Raw genomic sequence first — 6,000 nt, 5'->3', positions numbered from 1 at the left:
TCTTCATGCTTTATACTCCTGCATTAATTCATGAAGTGTCAGGTATCTAGCATATTTTATTATACATAAGAACTACGCAAATTAAAATTCTCGGTTGAGTGTCACATTTGCACGCTCAAGGCCACCTCCTTAGGCCCCATCGAGGCTTAGAAGTCACACCTGTTTAAACTCAGCTCACCTTTTAAACCAAGTTAGTTAAACTAGCACAAATTCTCATCGTTTTCTTTAAGCAATTTATTTCAATTTAGCTTTAACCTCTTCGTAGCTAATATAAGCTGAAGAGAAATACATCAGGCTTAAAGGGAAATAAATGCGCTGCCAGAGAAGTTAATTACGATTGAGCTCTTGGGGTGCAGCCACCCATGGGAGCTGCCACAGCGCCTGTGCCTGTCCCAGCCCCTTCATCCAGGTGCCCACAGACCGGCTGCACCAGGCAGGTCCCATCAGTTTAAAATCCACTGCAAAGGAAGGACACGCAACTCGTGCTGGTGAGCTCCTGAAAACACCACCTTTTCCTAGGCAGCGAAAGATGCCGCAGACCCAGGCAGAGCTCGCGAGAGGTGTAACAGCATTACAAGCAGACTGCGATTCTCCTTCTCTGGCTGCTCTGGAAAGAGCCTGAGATAAACTCTGCTTTTCAGAGAGGGGAAAAAGCCCATCAGACTAAGCTGAGGCTTAACAAAAACTGGGCTGCTTGAACATAACCCCAGAGCTCTTGTCCCCGTCGAGATCAAGTGAAATTTATTGGCTAAGTGAGACTAGGTTTTGTATATAGCTTCCAAAATGTATTTGTTCAAAGTACCAGAGCCCAACTGAACAGGCACCTCCTAGGAATGGGCGCTCAGCTGCAGGCTCCCAAACATGGCAGCACCCACAGACTGCGGAGAGAAGAGCACCGCTGTGGCCTCCTCCTCTGGCCTCGCCTTCTCCTGCCCCGGACACGCACATCCCCATCCACCCACTCTCAAACCTTCGCATCGCCACTGCTTTCAGCTCTCCTCTTGACCAGCTCTTACTGCTCAGCTTAGAACTTGTTCTTATAAAACAGAGCCCTCCTTCGAAGGGTGGTGGTTGAGCCCTTCCCTTCCGTAAGGCTGCGCCCAGGGCGTGGGAGAACAAGGTACTATAGCCAAGCCACGTTTCCAATGGCACGCAAACCGTGCAAGAGTAGAAATACTCTCCTCGGCAAAACACTGGCTGTAGATCAATAGGCCAGAAGTGTTCAAAAAACTAAAACAGAAAACACACAGGAATAAACCTATCAGTGGGACTGTTCCCCTTCAATGGCCAATTCTTCATTTCCTTTAAATCACTACAGAAGAGGGAACCAAACTGAAAAAGGGCTTTTTTTTTTTTTCAGCAGACTCCTCATTAGTGATGTGAACCTCTACATGTATACTTTAATATGCTATTGTAAACTAATTAACGATCCTGGAGATGTTTTTTCCAAGGGACATTATCATTTCAGCTGGAATCTCAGGCTGAATGCTGATAAGCCTCTTGAACTTTGCAAAACCACTTGTCAAAAGCAGCAAGATGAGAATTCGTTAAGGTCTTCTAATTAAGAAGTACAAGGTCCAATTAAGCTTTCACTAGCGTGCTACATAACCCGGTTAAACAATGGCATGCCAAGGATTTTCCCACCCCCACCAACGCTGCTTTATCACTTAAGTTCATCTCCAACTGACGGCTTGGAAGAATTTCTTTGGCCATCAGAAGCAATGATGAGAAATTGTGTGGACAGCTGCAGCCTGCTACATTAATACTTTGGGACATCTTATTGTTCTGCAACTGAAATTGTTCTGAGACACTCTTTGACTCACTAATAGCATTTCAGAGACTGCTTCCCTCTCCTTTGCATAACAGATTCACTCCCACTTTGCACACAGATCATGTAGAGCAAGATGCTCAAACTGATGTTGATTATCTCATTATTTGAATCTAAAAAGGCCCCTAATTCCCAGCAAGGAAAATATGTGTGCTCTCATCAGCTCTAAGGCTGCTGTACTGGACTGTGGCCATGCTTCACAGCAGTTCATACCCTGATTTTATTTCTGGAAGAATACAATGTATGACATGCAGCTTCCTCTTTCTACAAAAGATGTACGAGAAAATTAAGTTGCATCTTGTTTCTGATTATTTAAGAGATAAAAATATCCTCCTCATGAAGGGGAGAGAGATGAACCAAGCATTTTTGGATTTATCATCTCAGCTCTGTAGGACACAAGATCCAGCCAATAGACAGACACCTCAGGAAACCAGCAATGAGCTAAAAGGTTTAAGTGGAGAAATGGCTCGACGCAGAGCTCCAAAGATCACCTGTAGGAGGACCAAAGCCTTCACGTGTACTGAAACGTCTCTGATCAGAGTCTCAAAGGTGGACAGAGGTTACGTGCTCAATAAAGTGACCCACGAGGAGAAGGGGAAGTGCAGAAACAGAGAAATGAAGCATTATTCAAAACAATACTTCTTCCAAATCAATGTCTGTTTGACGCTCTGACCCAAGCATGAGCACCTCGGGCAATTTCAAATACATTAGTTGACAAACATGTCTTTCCCACCTCACCCAAGCTCTTGGACCTCTGAGCACCAAGGAGACAAATCACAGAATCTAAAGGCCTGATCTTGTGCCCCTCCTGCACTGCGGTCCACCACCAGCCTTCTCCAAAGGTCTCGCACGTTGGCAGAAGTACTCACTATCCACGAACCTTCTCCTCCCTCAACAGCCTGTTGAGCACCCAAGATTCACACACTGCCAAGGAAGATATTAAATAACTTGATATTTAGCCACACCTAAACCCTGGTGTGTGCCAGCTGAAGCAGCGCTTACCAACATGAAGACTATAGCAGCACTTGTATCCAGGGATGTGACCTGGGGAAGATCATTCCCAAACGGCTTCCACAAAGATCCACTTGAACACCATTTCCCTGCCAGAGCATTCCCTAAAGACACCAGTTTTCCTCAGACCAAAACCCTACAGTTTTGTCTCAAGAACTGGTACTCCTTACTGATGCATTTTAAATATTATTTTAACACCCATTTACCTGTGTGACTGACTGCTCTGCCTTGTAAATGATATCCTTTTAAATATGTATGCATTAAACTGAAAGACAATAATGGCCCTAGGGAAGTTGCATTCCATCAGGCAATTACCTGTGTTTTTAAAATCACTGAATAAGTAATTCACACAACCAATTCCTCTTGCACATAATAAACAATTTTATCAGCTATGCCCTGCTTGGGCTGTTGTGTACCAGCTCATTTTATTTCTTTGAGAACCACTACTAACCAGGGAAATTAATTGAAATCATAAGGTAGTGGGAGGGGGAGGTACCTGCTCTAACAGGAGCTGACAATAGCACATTTCTAAAAGGGGAGTGATAAAACTATGTCTCTCGATGAGTCAAGGGCAAATGGGCTGAATCCATCACATAATTCAACAGTCACTCTCAAATTTGCCGAAGAGTGAGTGAGAAAAGCACCTAGCCTGAAGTACCTCTGCTCTGAATTGCCTTGCTGTTGAACATTTATGTCAGAGGCTTAAAGCAGTTTCCAGAACTAGTTCTATTTGCATGCGGCTAAAATCTGCGTATGTAACTTTCCAGCCAAAACACTTCGAACCCCAAGTTATAAATAGGCAACAAAGATGAAGGGGGCTACAGATGACAAGGTACAACTCGTTACACACTGACACTCTAAGGCGTCAAGGCTTTCTGGATGAAAACCACCCGAGGAAGATCAGCACGCCATCCGCTCAGACACACTGCCAGGGTTACCCAGCTTGCACCTTCGGAGCACCAGAGTGCTACGGTACTCGCGGGATCTCCTGCAGCTCACACTGGGGTATCAGGAGCTGCACTACCATGCCAGACCTTCTCGTTGTAGCCAAGCATTTGGATGCCACCAGGCTGCAAGGAGCCCTTGAAACCACATCTGACCACAATTACGCTATGCCCAAGCCCTGGACAGAATACAGCTAATTTATAATCAAGGATGGGAAGCAGGAATAAAACTACCCCTCTGCTCTTCCCTTTGCAAACTGTGATGACTTCAGCTCCCTGCTTTCATGCCAGTGATATTTTGATGGAGTAGCGCCATGTTCACAGCTCCATGGCAGTATCCAAAGGAATGGGTCACTTGCATTTATCTTTGCTTACCTTTAGTGTAAGCTGGTTCCTTGGGAGGACAGGATTTGGAGTTGGACTCAGGACATCTGGACAGTGTTCCCAGCTCTGCCACAGCCTCCTTTCCAGTGCAAGTCATTTCACAGACTAATGCAAGTACCCACTTACCTCTCCTTCCTGGACTTCCATGAGCTGTCAGTGTCCAGCACTTCTGAAACTCGGATCCTTGAAACCAGCTATAAAGTACATAGTTCAATATATAAATACATCTACTTTTTTGTTTTTAACTATAGTCTGGGAAAAGCTTTGCAACATCTGACATTTGCAAGAGATCAAATTAGATCCGTTAACAAAACTTCCCACAGTGTTTCCAGCAGGATAAAGGATTAAAAAAGCAGCCTCTAGGCATTGTATATGTCCTTAATGTATCTGTGCTTCTAAACTATCTTTAATTAATGAAATATCCCCAAATTACTTATTAATAAGGATCTGTGGGCTTTGTAAACTCCAGACATTTTGCATGAATTAAAGAACAATATAATGAAGTTTTAATGAATACAAAGTCACAGTTAATGTAAAATTTATATATAGCATGCCAGAGGGGAAAGGAATTTAAAAGTACTTTTAATCATAGGTTATTGGCAGCCAGATAGCTCATTTTTATACTTTTCTAATGGGTGCTTCGTATTTATATTATCACATTTATCACGCCAGCATGGTGTATTGTCTAACTCAGTACAGTTCAGAAAGTCAAATAGAGACCAGCTCATTTAAAGCCTCATTTGCTAATGAGGCATTTCTGCATCCCTGCAGCGAATGTGGAACTGGTGTCCACAATGACTGTGTTCTTTTGATTCAGTCACAGACCACCTGAGAGGGCTACTCCTCAGCTGCATTTATAGGCAGTTTCACTCTTACTGAATTATTAGCAGCAATATTTGACATTCTGCAACAGCTTTCAGCTTACTGGAGCGAGTGAGCTGAGATCTATCACAGAGTGGAAGAAACGTACAATAAACTGCTGCAGCTAAACATGAGCATCTAGATTTTGCCCTAAGTAACGGAGTACACACCCTTCAGTGCACAGATGTATCCCTTTTAGCAGCATTAACATATCACAACCTACAACTTCTTACTGTACTGACAGAAGGCACATTTTCAGCACACTTCTACTCCTGTTCACCTGCGACCTTCTCAACGAGCTAACCATGCATAGATAACTAGCAGCAATGTTTCACTTGTCCTGGGCTCTGCATAAGAAAACAGGATAAAACTTTCAGAGAATGATAATTTTATAGTGGGGTGGACTTGGATTAAAACCATTAAAATCAGTAACAAATTAAGCTAAAAATGATTCCATGACACCCAATCAAGAGGAAAATAAAAATAAGACAATAACTGAGTGAAAGTTGAAACAAATATATAAAGAATCAATTTATTTTAATTAACTTTATCGGTGCTGAATGCATTCAACACAATCGTAAGGACATCCATGATTTTAATACATTAAATACTTAACCCACAAAATTCAAATAGTGCAGGAGATACTGAATGCCAGACATTCAGTACAACTACTGCAACTATATTTTATGAAAAACAAAACAATGCTTTAGTGCTTCCATTTTACTGTTTTAGTATGCTCATTGCAGTATTTTTCCCTTTATAAACTGGAAGGATACCAAGCTAGAAAACATTTTAGTCTTTCACTTTCAACATGAGATTTAGTAAAAAAAGTTACAAAACCCATCAGCTTTTAATAAACGAACACACTGGAATTCTTCAGCTAACGTAACACAGGATTGTTGCCTTACAGCCAATAAAGAACTTCAAAGCAAGGAAGCAAAATGCTGTCTTCAACTGCAATGATGTTAATCC

This window comes from Egretta garzetta, unplaced genomic scaffold (assembly GCF_000687185.1).
Source record: "Egretta garzetta isolate BGI_Z169 unplaced genomic scaffold, ASM68718v1 scaffold447, whole genome shotgun sequence".
Lineage (NCBI taxonomy): Eukaryota > Metazoa > Chordata > Aves > Pelecaniformes > Ardeidae > Egretta > Egretta garzetta.
The sequence above is the reverse complement of the archived record's forward strand: the minus strand, read 5'-3'. Positions refer to the sequence as shown.